The sequence below is a fragment of the Echinops telfairi genome, unplaced genomic scaffold (genome assembly GCF_000313985.2).
Source record: "Echinops telfairi isolate 266 unplaced genomic scaffold, ASM31398v2 ScPeMD7_2;HRSCAF=8, whole genome shotgun sequence".
Lineage (NCBI taxonomy): Eukaryota > Metazoa > Chordata > Mammalia > Afrosoricida > Tenrecidae > Echinops > Echinops telfairi.
In genome coordinates this window covers 77,387,604-77,401,734 of record NW_022103898.1, presented here as the reverse complement: position 1 = coordinate 77,401,734, position 14,131 = coordinate 77,387,604, and the positions used below count along the sequence as shown (strand labels likewise).

Here is a 14,131-nt window from a genome sequence, read left to right as displayed (position 1 = left end):
TTTCATGGTAGCATGTTCACCTCAGCCTCGATTGGTGGTCCACATGGAGAGAGAGAGATTTTTAATGCTAACCAAGTCTTTTATATTCTCTGGGGACATGCAAGCCCCCTAATTACAGGTGAAGACATCGTCACAGCACAGGGTTGTGCCATAGGTAATACAGTAATGGGAGGGGGTGATCTAGGGGTACACACGCTAAAGGAAGAGGAGGGATTAGGGGTACACACATGACAAGATGGACAGTCCCTAGACTCAAGATGGTGGCCTAACCTTGATTGCCCTAGAGCTGGAGACTTTATTGAGGCTAAGCTTTCAGGGGAAGCAATCCACTGTCCGTAACAGCAGGGAGTGAGCCCTGCCTATTGTGGGAGGGACAATGGTGTCTGCTAGCTCTGGATGGCTGCAGTCTTCAGGGAGATAACTTGACAATCATTTACCATGAGTTGCAAGCAGTGGCCTAAGTCTAACATGCACTTGGGGGAGACGACTTGGGAGAAATCTTTCTGTTTCCCACAGTAGACCATGTAGTCCACCATTGTCAAACCTGGCAGTGGCGACAGGGGAAGAGCTGAAAGTGAAAGCGTCTCCATCAACAAGCAGACAATTCTGTGTAACCCAAAATGCACCTTGTTGCATGGGGTGCAAACAGTTGGACTATTCAGACGGACTGGCAGCTGTCATTGAAGAAGAAGATGGGGCTGGGAAAGCACGAGTGTTGCAGAACACTAAACAAACACTGAAGCATCTAAGGAGATTTCACTGGAGAGCAAGATCAGTAAGAAACTCCCAGATTGCGCAGTGTTTAAGTGAGGAAGAGGAGGAGGAAGGTGAAGAAGAAGCTGCAGATAAGGGAGGAGAGGATTGTTGAAGCAGATGAGGCTACCCTAGACACACGGGAAATGGCAAAAACTGTACAGCTAAAGACTGTTGGAGGCGACGATGCCGTTTCTGACACCAGAAATGCCGTTTTTGACACCAGAACTTAGGACCTTTATGTCAATTATGATAAATATTCTCAGACACCACAAATACGGTTGGTTGGTTACAATGAGCAAAGGCAATCTTTGATAGTTGAGCACGTGAATGGTGACTTCAGCCAAGATCATGTGAACCAACAGTGACCAATGGAAACCACTGTCACTTCCCACCACCTCCTTCTGTGTTCAGTTCACCCTGGCAGGCTTGCTGAAGTGATGAAGAAAATCATTGAAACTGTGGCAGAAGGAGGGATTCTTGGCATTCTTCTTCTAGGTTTCTTGAATATTGTAAAAGTTGTCATTCCAACGAGGAGCCCTGGTGGTATAGTGATTATCCATTGGGCTACTAACTGCAAGGTCAGCAGTTTGAAACCACTGACTTCTCCTTGGGAGAGAGACAGGGCTTTCTACTCCCTTAAAGAGTGACAGCCTCAGAAACCCACAGGAGCAGTTCTACTCTGCCCTACGGGGTTGCTGTGAGTAGGCATCGACTTGACAGTGAATTTGTTTTCTTTTGTGTGTGTGTGTGTGTGTGTAGTCATTCCACAATAGAATATACTACACAAGATATGTCACAATGTAATACAGAGAACATGAATCATTGGTTCTGATTCTTAAATAATTAATCCATAAATATAATTATTGACCGTACTCATCGAGATATATCATTTATTTTAAAAGGCACTTATGTCTTGTGGGGGTGGGCGAGACGCATATAAGACTCAGTTTTGCCGGAGGGAGGGGAAAAATGAGGACCTGATGTCGGGGGTTTAAGTGGAGAGAAAATGTCTTGAGAAACGATGTACAAATGCTCTTTACACAATTGATGTGTGTATGGATTGGGATAACAGTTGTATGAGCCCCTAATAAAATGTTAAAAAAGAAAAAAAAGACTCAGTTTTGCCATCCTCGTGCCGAACAAAGGTCCTCTTTCCAAGACGGATTTGTTTGTTCTTCTGGGAGTCAAAGGGACGCTCAATATTCTTCCCCAACATCAGAATTCAAAGGAATCAGTCATTTAAGTTCTGTTAGGGCGCCGGAGCAGAGACTGAGCATGCTCCAAATTCAGGCCCTTGAGCCAGGGAGGCGGTACACCTGGGTGGGCCCAAAGTAGGCCAGGTGGGCTTAATTCACCTAATGGGGTCAACCAGTACCTTCGACCACGCCTCCCAGCCCAGGGCCCTAATGGCAGGAACCTGGAGACCACCTGCCTCTCTTTCCCTTCGGCTGCTTCTCCACTTTCTGCTGCTCATGCCGACACGTGTGGGTGTGCAGTCCGGTGAGGTTGCCTGTGTTCAGTGACTACAACCGGAAACTCCTGTCCTTTGTAAAACACCCACTTGGCTCACAAACCAGGCTTTTCCGTATGAATTCTTTCTTATGCGAAGCCAAGAACTGAGGTCTTCCCCACCTGGAACCCTAACAGTCCCAAGGGTAAATGGACCACGAAAATATCTCTCTGCGAGCATCAGCCTCACCTTTTGCTTTGCAACACTTTATTTTTTTTCTTTCTAGAGTGTAAAGGTTTTTACTTCATAAATCTTATTTAATGTTAATACATTTTATGTAAGGAATTTTACACGTGTCTCCCATTTGCTGTCTGTCCATCAAAGTCACTTTACTTTCTCCAGCCTGTAAGAAAACTCTTTTGAAAGCAGCCCACGCAATCCACCAGTGCAGTCATCCGTCTCACATCGGCCAGAAGCCTCTTGGCCTTCACCTCCAATGGATTATGGACAAACGTCAAACATCTCTTACCTGGATTCCCTTCAAATCGTTCACTTCAGGGCCACCTTAGGATATGTGTGGATTCTACTTTCCCCTGACTTTCAGACACACACCCCTGTCTACCACCCGGAGGAACTGCGCTGGTCATTTGCTGCCACTTTGCTCCAGTGACCTGGGACCCGGCTGGGCGCCCCTCGGCCTCGGCGAGAGTCATGAGGGCCCGCGGGGCGCTGCAGGTGCTGGGCCTGCTTCTCAGCCTGGCCCGGGGCTCCGAGGTGGGCAGCTCGCAGGCAGGTAAGCGGCGCGGGCGCGGGCGCGGCAGCCACCTCGCTCCGGGGAGCCGGAACCGCGCGCGCAGCCGCCGGGGTGCGAGGCGCCCAGTCTCCCGCCAGACTTGGGTCAGGCCAGGCCGGGCGTGCTGGCCCCTCTTCTCCCCTGTGCGTCCCGCCGACCCGCAGACCCCTTCCCCTGCTGGTGCTGCTGTGCCCCGCTGGGAGAGGAGCCCGGACCCCCAATCTGAGAGCGGGAGGAGGGGCTTTGGAGGTGGAGATCGTGGCGGGAGAGGGGGGTCTTGAGAGCCCCCCTACTCGCCTCCCTACTCACCCACTTCCACCCCCCGGCACTTCCACCCCACCCCCTCCACCTATCCCCCCAGCCCCCGTTTCAGCAAAGTCCAGTTTGGCGGTCGGGCTGGCAGGGCGGAGCTCCGGGAGGACTGGGGTGGGGAGGCCAGGTGGGAGTCGTTGTTGTTGTGCGCATTGGAAAACAGGAGCTGCACCTCCCCTTCCGCCAGGGGCCCTGCCCTGAGGAGGGCTGAGATTCGCCAGAGGGCCAAGTCCAGGTGACACCAGGGGCAGAGGTCCTCCTGAGCCTGCCTGTGCCCTTGCCCTCCCAATAGCCAAGCTGGCAGCCCCGCACTGGACCTGCCTGTCTTTGGAGAACACATGCCTTCCACAAGTTCACTGTGGGGAGCATCTGCTCTCAGCCAGGCGCTGGGCCTGGAGCATAGGGGCCAGGGCTTCCAGCCTCTATTTCTTCTTTTACCTGTTCTCTCCCCAACTTGGGGCCCAGTGGGCACCCCTTCCACCTCCTGCGCCTGCTGTCCTGGAGAGCCCGTTCCAGGCCGGGCTTCACACAAAAAACAAACAAACAAAAAAATACCAAACGTGCTGCCATTTGGGAGATGACTCCTAGTGACCTGCTGGTACGGAGGAGAACTACCTTGCCCTGCCGAGCTGCCCCATGGGTTTCTGAGACTGTCACAGTACTAGGGAAGGCCAGGCCCTCTCCTGGTGGTTTCCAACGGTGGGCTTGCAGATTGCAGCCCACCACTAACCATGAAGCCCCCGCGCTCCTCACTGAGTCCCTTTTCTGGACTCCAGGAGACAAGGTCCCAGATTGCCCTCCCCTCCAGCATGTCTGATCCCTGGGATCTTGAGTTAGGAACACTCCTAGCTGGTGGAGGGTGGGGGGGACTGGATTTGGAGGCCCAGGTGGGCTAAATTCAGCCAATGGGGTTAGCCAATACCTTCGACCATGCCTCCCCAGCCAGGATTTTGAAATGCCCTGCAGCAGGAAGGCCTCTTGAACCCAGCCTGCAGTCAGTGGCAGGTTGTAGAGGATTTTCTCCTCCCTTGGACCCTGCTCCTGTGACCCCTTGCCTTGGTCTCTCTGGCGCACAGTCCCACGAGGTGGCCCCTATTCAGTGGTGGGCCCCAGCGCGGCTTGTGCATGGCTTGGCACGCTTCCCTGAAATAGGGTGAATGCTTTTGAGACTGTAAAACCTGAAAGTGTTCCCGTCTGTGTTAGACAGGTTTCTCTAGAGAGATAAAACCAAATTGCTGATAATATATTTATTTATAAAGATAATTAGATATATAACAAGAAATGAACTGTTAAATCATATACAGATAAATATATAATATAAGAAATGAACGGTTAAATTATAAAGCACTACAAATGGCTCACTGCAACTCACTCCCGTGAGAGAGAGTTGTGAGAGACTAGCAGTCCTTCAAGTCTAGTCTGCTGCCAGATCTTCCTCTATTTATAGAGAGAGCTAGGCTATGTCAGCACAGCAGCCAATCACAAGGCAGGTCACCAACTGTCAGCCAGGTCACCAACTGCCAGTCCCCAGCTCCAGAGATGTCATAAAGGGACCTCAACTTACAGTGACACAGTCCACAGGCAAGGCATCCCACATGTAGTGTAGCCTGTAAATTGAGCCACAGAACAAGCAAGGCAGCCGCACACTGGTCCGATGATTAAAGAGCGAGAGACAAGAAAGACAAGGCTCACCAAGTCATTTATCTCTCTGCCCTTCAGTTAATCCCACTTGTGTTTATCGACCAGGCTGGCACAATAAACTATCTCACCGTCCTTTATAAAAACCCACTTAAACTGGCGAGAATTCTTCCTCGAGCAAAGCCAAGAACTGAGGCTGACTAACACTCCATTACATGGACATGACACTCTTGTTTATCCGTTCATTCATTGACCAGGCTTCCTCGCCAATCCTTTCTTGAGCAAAGCCAAAATCCCAGGTATTATCCACCTGAGAAACCTAACATCTGTACCACTGGTCCATCCAGACCCCTGGATTCTTCAATGCAGGAGTCTCGGTTGTGGTTCTAACAATTTCTTCTAGGAGAGTTAATAACAGGCTGATCCCAAGGAGCTGGAGATTAACTGTTCCAAATGTCTGACTCTGCCAAGATGTTACTCTGCTCCATCTCCCTCACCATGCACCCCACTGCCACCACTCCTCCCTGAACACATTCCCTCGTGTCCCTGAGTTCTGCAATTCATCCAACTGAAACTCACAGAACATGAAGAAAGTGTTTTACGTGGTGGTGGGTACTGTTCAGGTCCAAACCTGAAGGTCAGGCAGAGGGGAGCCAACTGCAAGGTCTAGAGCAGCGGTTCTCAACCTGTGGGTCAAAACCCCTTTGGGGGTCAAACGACCCTTTCACAGGGATATAAAAAGGCTTTTCCCAGCTTTGTCTTCCCCAAAGATCTGCCAAACATTAGAGGCTGTTTGCCAGCACATGGTGGGAGGTCAGACGCTTAGAGATAATTGTTTCCATCAAGAGCCAGGGAACAAGTCAAACCTGTTCAGTGACATCCAAAGTTAGGGGGCCTTCCTGAATCTGGGATCCACCTATTTTGTCACATGCACCCCCAATCCCTCCCCTTCCTATTTCCGTGTATGTCTGTGTCTCTCCCCCTCTTATTACTGTATTACCTATAGTCCAACCCCTTCCTGTGATGTATGTCTTTACCTGTAAGATATATAAGCCTTGATTAGTAATACATCTCTCTCACTCCTGCAATTCCCACCTTCCACATCCTCACGTGGACCACCAAGCAGGGCTGTGGTGAGCATGTGACCATGAAAGGTGTCTGACTCCTTTATTTCACTATCTCTCTTATTCTCAATGACTTTACTATAATCTTTATATACTACCACTGTACAATTGCACCGGCCGGGCCTGTGATCATTTGTTAGGGCTGGCTCCCCTGCACTGGACCCCATCCAATGAAAACAAAGGTTAGTGTCTTCAGTCACAACCTCTAGTAAAGTCATCTTGAGGCTGTCTCCAAGAAACACAGGGTTGTACCCTCTACTAACTCCAGCAGTTGGGATCTATCCCCCTGGTGATAGGATCAAAGCTGGAGGTCTCATGATAGAATTTTGTTAAACCAACAACTTGTCCATAGCAAATAGCTTTCTTCAACAACCCAAACGGCTACATACACATTGACTTCTGCAGACGGAATACCCAGAAATCCGACTGACTACATCTGTGGGCAGGCACAATGGAGAAGTTCAACATCAGCAGCTAAAACCAGGCCAGGGGCTGACGGCAGAACAGACTACCAGTTGCTTGTGTGCGCGTTCAGGATAATGAAGAAGAGCATGGAAACAAGTCCAGGAGAGCCAAAACACCACCTTGAGTCTCTCCCACCTGAACTTGGAGAACATCTCAAGAACAGGGTTGACGCCCTGCACGTGAATGTCAGAAGGCCTGAGGAGCTGTGGGAGGACATGAGAACATCATTCATGAAGAAAACGAAGATCTCTAAAAAGACAGGAAAGAGAAAAGATCAAAATAAATGTCAGAAGGGTCTCTGGAACTTGCTGTTATTTGTAAAGTAGCTAAAGCAAATGGAAGAAATGATGAAGTCAAAGAGCTGAGCAGAACATTTCAAAGGTCAGCTCGAGATGACAAAGTAAAATATTACAATGAAATTGCCAAAAATGTGTACAGTTATAAAGCCAAAAAGGAAGAACATGTTGAGCATGTCTTAAACAGAAAGAACTGAGGAAAAAATTCAAGTCTCAAGTTGTAATATTGAATGACTCTATGAACAAAATATTGAATGATGCAGGAAACATCAAAAGAAGATGGAAAGAATACACAGAATCACTGTACCAAAACGCACCAGTCGACAGTCCATCATTTCAGGAGAGAGCATAAGAGCAACGACCAATGGTGCTGAAGAAAGAAGTTCACACTGAAAGCATTAGCCAAAAGCAAGGCTCCAGGGACTGATGGAATACCACCTGAAATGTTTCAACCACTGATGAAGCACTGGAAACAGTTGCCTATGCCAGGAAATTTGGAACAGCTACTTGGTCAACTGACAGGAAGAGATCCATTGTACTCATTCCCCAAAAAAGGTAACCCGACAGAATGCTCAAACTAGGGAACAATGTCATTAATATCACATACAAGTAAATTTTTGCTGAAGATCATCCAACTATGGTTACAGCAATATACCGTCAGGGAGCTGCCAGAGCTTGAGGCTGGATTCAGAAGAGGACATGGAACAAGGAATATCATTGCTGATGTCAGATGGATCTTGGCTCAAATCAGAGAATAGCAGAAACATATTTACTTGTGTTTTAATGACTATGCCAAAGCATTGAACTATGTGGATCATAACAAACTATTGAGAAGAATGGGAATTCCAGGACATGTGCTCATGTGGAACTTGTACATGGATCAAGGCAGTTGTGGGAACAGAACAAGGAAATACTTCCTGGTTTAAAATCAGGACAGGTGTGAGTCAGGGCTGTGTCTTCTCATCATGCTTGTTCAATCTGTAGGATGAGCAAAGAATCAGAGAAGCTAGATAATCTGAAGAAGACTGGCAACAGGATCGAAGGAAGGCTTATTAATAACCTGTGGTATGCAGATGCCGCAATCTTGCGTGATGACAGCGAGGAGGACTTGAAGCACGTGCTGCTGCAGATCAGGGATATTGTAGCCTTCTGTGTGGCTACAATGGAAGGATGTCCAATATCCTCACAACCGGACCAAGAGGTAACCTCCTGATACACGGGGAAACGGCTGTCATGGATTTTGTCTTGCTTGGATCCACAATCAACGCTCATGGAAGTAGCAGTCAAGAGATCAAAAGACAAAAAATGAGAGAGAAAGAGAGAGAGAGAGCTCAAAAGAGGAGCCCCAATAGGAAAATCTAGTGCACACGACCTCTTTACTGAAAGCAAAGCTGTTACTTGGAGGACGAAGGTGTGCCTGACCCAAGCCATGGTACTTTACACGGCATCTTATGCATGTGAAAGTTGGACAGCGAATAAAGAAGGCCCAAGAAGAACTGATGCATTCGAGGCGTGGTGCTGGAGAAGACTATTCAAAGTGCCACGGACTGCTGAAAGGACACACCCATCTGTCTTGGAAGCAGGAAGGCCAGAGTGCTCTTAGAGGCAAGGATGGCAAGACTTTGTCTTACATACTTTGGACATCTTGTAGGAGAGACCAGTCCCTAGACAAGGCCATCATGATTGGTAAAGGGGAGGGGCAGTGGAAAAGGAAAAGGATCTCGTGAGATGGATGGACACAGTACCGACAACAATGAACTTGAGCATAGTAGGCACAGGACTGGGCAGTGTTTCATTCTGTTATGCGGAAGGTCGTTAAGGGTCAATGGCACACAACAACAACAACAACAAACTTCAGGTCTTAATCCCACCCTAATCCTGTCCATTAGCACAGTAGAGAACTCTCTCCAAATGGGAATATTAGCCACAGACACAGAGTCCAACATCAGCATAGGTCATCTAAGGAATTGTGACTCGTGGTGATAAGGTCAAAGAGAAGCACCCTCGAAATCAAAATGTCAGAACTATAACAATTTAAGGTTCAGTTTGTTAAAAATGCAAAGTGTAACAGCCACTCTCCATTCTTCGCCCTTGCAGTCAATTCCTTCTAAGCGGAATTATCCTGGACGTCTTGACTTGGGAGAGGCTCCTGAAGCTTTAGGGGAGGGTGGCCTCACTTGCCCTGGAGAAACGCAGGTGGAGATCATTTCCTGATGACCCTTTGAGAATCTGCGTTCTTAGAATACCAAGTGCATCCCGTGCCATCGTAAAACCCGCTGACCTCTTCCTGTCCTCAGTGTGAAACCCTGTTTCTGGTAGGTGCCCTCGTGGGGGCAGGGCAGAGCTCGGCGGAGAGACCTGGTCGTTTGCGTTCTGCAAGTGCTTGCAGGAAGAAACAGAATTTCTGCACCCGGTCTCTTTTTTGGCTATGGTGGCAGGCTCTCCGGGCACCCTGGCTGTGCAAACACCGGGGCCACAGTGGCCTCAAGCTTGGGGACACTTGTAAGGAGGCCCAGGCCCAGGAGCAGGCGGCGCGTCATTCTGTTGCTATGAATCAGAGCCCGCTCGACGGCTCCTCACAACAATTCCCTCCTTGGGAAGGGTTTCAGGGGTCTCGTGCCCCGCCTGAGTCTGCATGTGCGCGTGCGCAGACCCCCACCCTTCCCAAGGAGGAAACTCAAGCGCAGAAGCGGTGTAGATTTCTGGACCAGCAAAGGAGTATGAACATGTGTGTGCGTGGGCACACCCCACTTCCCTATGCGGAGATCTTGGCTCCTCCCTTTGATGGAAAAGGAAGGCACTTAGACTTGGAAGCAGGGATGTCTTGCCAGGAAGCGGGTTGGAGTGGGGCTGTTCCAGAAATTGACTAACCTTCCTAGTCTCTTTCATTTCAGCTCAAGGACCCTGAGGTTCCCAGGCTCCTCTGGGGGCTCCTGTCCTGTCTCCCCTCTTTTGCTGAGCCTACCCTCAGTCCTCCATTCCCTTTAGGGAGCCATAGGCTTGGGAAGCCTTCAAAGGTCAGCTGGTCAGGAGTGAAGGAGACCTAGAAGGAGGGGCTGGGGTCTCACTCACCTGCCTTCGTTCTTAGTCCTGCCTCCCACGGAGCTGACACGCCTCAGGGAAGGGTGGTTGGAACAGGTGGTTACTGTCTCTCTGTCTCTCTCTGTCTCTCTGTCTCTCTCTGTCTCTGTCTCTCTCTCTACTGTGCAGTCAGATGAAAGAGCCAGGAGTAGGGCTTCAGGGTCCCCGATGTGCTGGAGCCCCTTAGTCTTCCATAGGTACAGGGCAAAGGAAACCCCCCAAAGGAATATGGCTCTTGTACCTCTAACCTCGACTCTCCCTACTTGGTGGGAGGCTGGGTTGCCTTGTCCAGAGGCCGGTCCACGGACCCTTCTGTCAGGGAAATCAGGTAGAAGACTTAGGCTGAATCTGCTGCCGTTTCCTGCTTGGCTCCTCTGCCTTTGCTAAAAGAGCTTAGGGCAGAAACGTGTGAGGCTGGGGGTGGGGTAGGGGGGGTTGCTGCAGAGGGTCCGGGAGGGCAGAGGGAGTTGTTGAGGAAGAGGGGCTGGCCAATCTCCCCATTCAGGCTGCCTGGATGCTGTCCCAACACGTCCATCCTCTCTGCCAGCTCAGGCCCTTTGCTCCTTGTTTGTGTCACAGGGACTTTGTCCTTAGAGGAAAAGGAAACCCGAAGCAGACTGACACTCATTTCCCAAGCACACAGGCACGCACAGTGTCCGCGCATATCCACACACGCGGAGGGGACCCTCCGAGTGCTTCCTGACGATGATGTCTAAGGACAGGATCAGTGCTGATTTCAAGATCGTGCTCGCAGACCACTCGATTCCCTCCTCTAGTGAGGTCACAGGCCTCGAACTCAAGGCTTGAAGATGGCAAGGGTTTGCTGCTGAGCAAGACAAGCCTGTGGATCAGGTGGGCCGGTCCCTTCTGTTAGAATTGCCTCATTGTGGTCCGGATGGTGGCCCAGGCCCTGCCCCCGCCTGCCCGCCCTCTGCCCTCATCTCACCCTTGGTGGATACAATAAGGTCTGTGTGCCTAGTGATGTTTATTCCTGGGCCTACCGAAAGGCATTATGGGAGTAGAGAAGTTAATTGCTCTGGAGAGAAGGTTGGGAAGTAGGGGAATAACAGACATTTCTGTCATTTTCTAACTACTTTCTAAACCAAAAAGCAACAAGACACATGGAATTACCTTAGTGCCCTGAGCCGGACAAGCCACATGCATGCAACCAGACCTCTGAAGCCGGAGATGCCACCGAGAGACCCCTGCCAGCGCTGAGATGCTTACCACGCCACTGGACCCAAAGATTTTCTACCCACTGGCTTGTGATCGTCCTGCATTTGGCTTCATTGCTTGAGTTTCGTGAGTCTGAAGAGGACTTTATAGATTGATATTGGACATATGGGCTAATATCAGACTTATGGCCTGGGACTGGACTGAGTTGGGACGTTTTCTTAATGTACAATTGCTCTTATACATAAACCTCTTCCTTATACACATATGTATGTCCATGGGTTTGTTTCTCTAGTCTACCCAGACTAACACATTATGGTACCTTGGGAGTGGGGTACTAGAGAAACAGATCATAAAGATGGAGAACAGATGCTGTTTCATCTCTCCCTCGTGGCAGTGTCCCTTCTTTGGCCAGCCAGAAGTCAGATATATCCTTGCAGTTCACTGAGTTGTTTTCTGGAAAGGATATGGAAAGTTAAAGTTTTGATTATGGTTGTAGTCTTTGGTTATTCCGGTTTGAAATGGTGAAAATGAATGTTGTTAATGTGTATTTTGAGCTCAGGGGTAGAAAGCACCATTTGAATTTCTCAGAAACCATGCTACTTAAGGAAAATGGCGGACAGAAGATCAAAATGGCTGACAGAGGTTAAAATGGCTGACAAAAAGCATGGATCTGTTTGGATGCTCTCAGAGGCCTAATCCCGTGTTTTTGTATCAATAGAATAGTTTAGATAAGAATTTAGATATAAATAAGGACTGAACATGACTGTTTTGAGAATTGAGTTTAGTATCTGATTCTACTTTGTTTATACTGATTTCTTCTGCTTATTGTTATTGATATAATGGTAAAAAATTATTTGGGGAAGTATGAAAATAGAGAGCTTTAAATCCCCTTGCCTCAAGCCAGTAATTTGATCTTTAGATGGGTTTAGGCTCTGAGAAGATAAGCCCCACCCAGTACTTTGGAGTACTCAGGACATTTAAATTCCAAGAGACCGGGGGCAAACTTAACAGATTGAAGATTTTTTTAAAAAAAGGAACTCTTTGGATTTGAAGTTTGAACTCTAGTGGTTTTTGTCAGAGGCTAACCCAAAAAGCATACTCACTACCATGAAGTTGATTTCCCCTCAGGGGGATCCTGTCAGACAGAAAAGAGCTGCCCTTTATAGTTTCCAAGGCTATAAAGCTTTATGGAAGCAGAAAGCCTCATCTTTCTCCCAAGGAGTGGCTAGTGGGTTGGAACTGCTGACCTTTCAATTAGCAGCCAAGGAGTTTGGGGCAAACCAGCCCCTCACAATTATATCACGGGTCCCACAGGCACAATTGTACAGCTATAATATATAAAGCTTATAGTAAAGTCATAGAGAATAAGAGAGATAAGAGAGAGTAAAATAAAGGAGTCAGACACATTTCATGGTAGCATGCTCACCTCAGCCCTGCTTGCACAGTCCATGTGGGGATGCAGAAGGTGGGAAGGGCAGGAGAGGGAGTGGGGAAGGAGGATGGGGGAGAGGGAACAGGGCTAGAGATAGGACTGGAGGAGTGGAGCAGGGACCAGAGGAGAGGGGACCGGAGTAGAGAGTCTCTTTATTGTTTGGGGGCTTTTATAGGTAGCCATTGTTTACGCATATTCAGTAGTTACATCTGTCACAAGGTGAGTGATAATCCTAGTAAATTCCCTGAGCTCAGGTGAGGAAACCTAATACCTATATTGGCAGAAGGCACGAAGGGGGCTGGGAGCCTCGGTGGGAGAAGATAATCAAGGAATGTCTGTCTGCCTCTACAGAAGAGCAGAATCAACCATGTGCTCACTTTAAGGCAGCATAGCTGTTCGGGGAGAATCTGCAGGAATGGCATTTGTTAGTTACCCCCAAACGAGTAAGCCACTATACCACCAACACTCCATTCTACATCCTCCTTGATTAACGTCTGTCCTGGAAAAAGTTATCACAATTGATAGTAGTGAAGAAAAAACATTTATTTGGCTGTGCAGCAAAGAGAAACAATGCTGGGGAACAGACAGATATGTCATCAGACAGATGTCTGCCCAAGTCCTAAGAACATTACAAAACCAACAGTTCAGATATATAGATATTAAAATTCAGTAAAAGCTTCACCCTTCCATAGATATGCTAACAATTATTAAATCATTGTGATTGGTTTTGAAGTGACCACCATAGGTCCAAAGTATACCGAACGATGTCTCGTCATCCTTAAGTCTAAGGAGCACTCTGGTCTTCTTCCTTAGAGGACTTATGGGTTTGTCCTTTTAGCAGTCCATGGTACTTTCAATATCCTTCTCTCCAGCGCCACAATTCAAATGCATCTGTTCCCCTTTGCTCTTCCTTATTCAATGTCCAATTTTCACATGCAGATGATGAAGTGGGAAAATACCACGGGTGGGGTCAGGCGCACCTCAGTTCTCAAAGCAACATCGCTGCTCTTCAGTACTCTAAAGAGGTCCCGTGCAGCAGATTTACCTACTGCAGCACATCTTTTGATCTCTTGACTGCTGCTTCCATGAGCATTGATTGTGGATCCAAGGGGGGAAAAAAAATCTTTGAGAACTTCAACCTTTTCTCCATTTATCATGCTGTTACCTATTAGCCCAGTTGTGAGGATTCTGATCTTCCTTACATCGAGTTGTAATACATACTGAAAGCTATAACTGTTGATTTTTATCCACAAGCACTTCAATTCCCTCTCACTTTCAGTGAACAAGGTTGTGTCATCTATATACCACGGGTTGTTAATAAGCCTTCCTCCAATCCTGATGCCACACTCTTCTTCATATAAACCGGCTTTTCTGATGATTTGCTCAGCAGACAGATTGAACTTGTATGGCAAGAGGATACAACCCTAACACATACCTTTCCTGATTTTAAACCATGCAGTGTTCCCTTATTCTTTTTGCATAACTTCCTCTTGAGCCCAATACAAGTTCTGAATGAGCACAATGAATTGTTCTGGAATTCCCATTCTTCTCAAGGTTAGCCACAGCTTATTGTGGTCCACACAGTCAAATGCTTATTTTGGGAAGATT

The 14,131-nt window shown here is 48.2% G+C and overlaps 1 pseudogene; it reads left to right on the top strand.

The window, feature by feature from the left end:
* The first annotated feature begins 235 nt into the window (after positions 1-235).
* On the top strand, positions 236-3,225 carry LOC101663489 (annotated as a pseudogene).
* Positions 3,226-14,131: the final 10,906 nt, after the last annotated feature.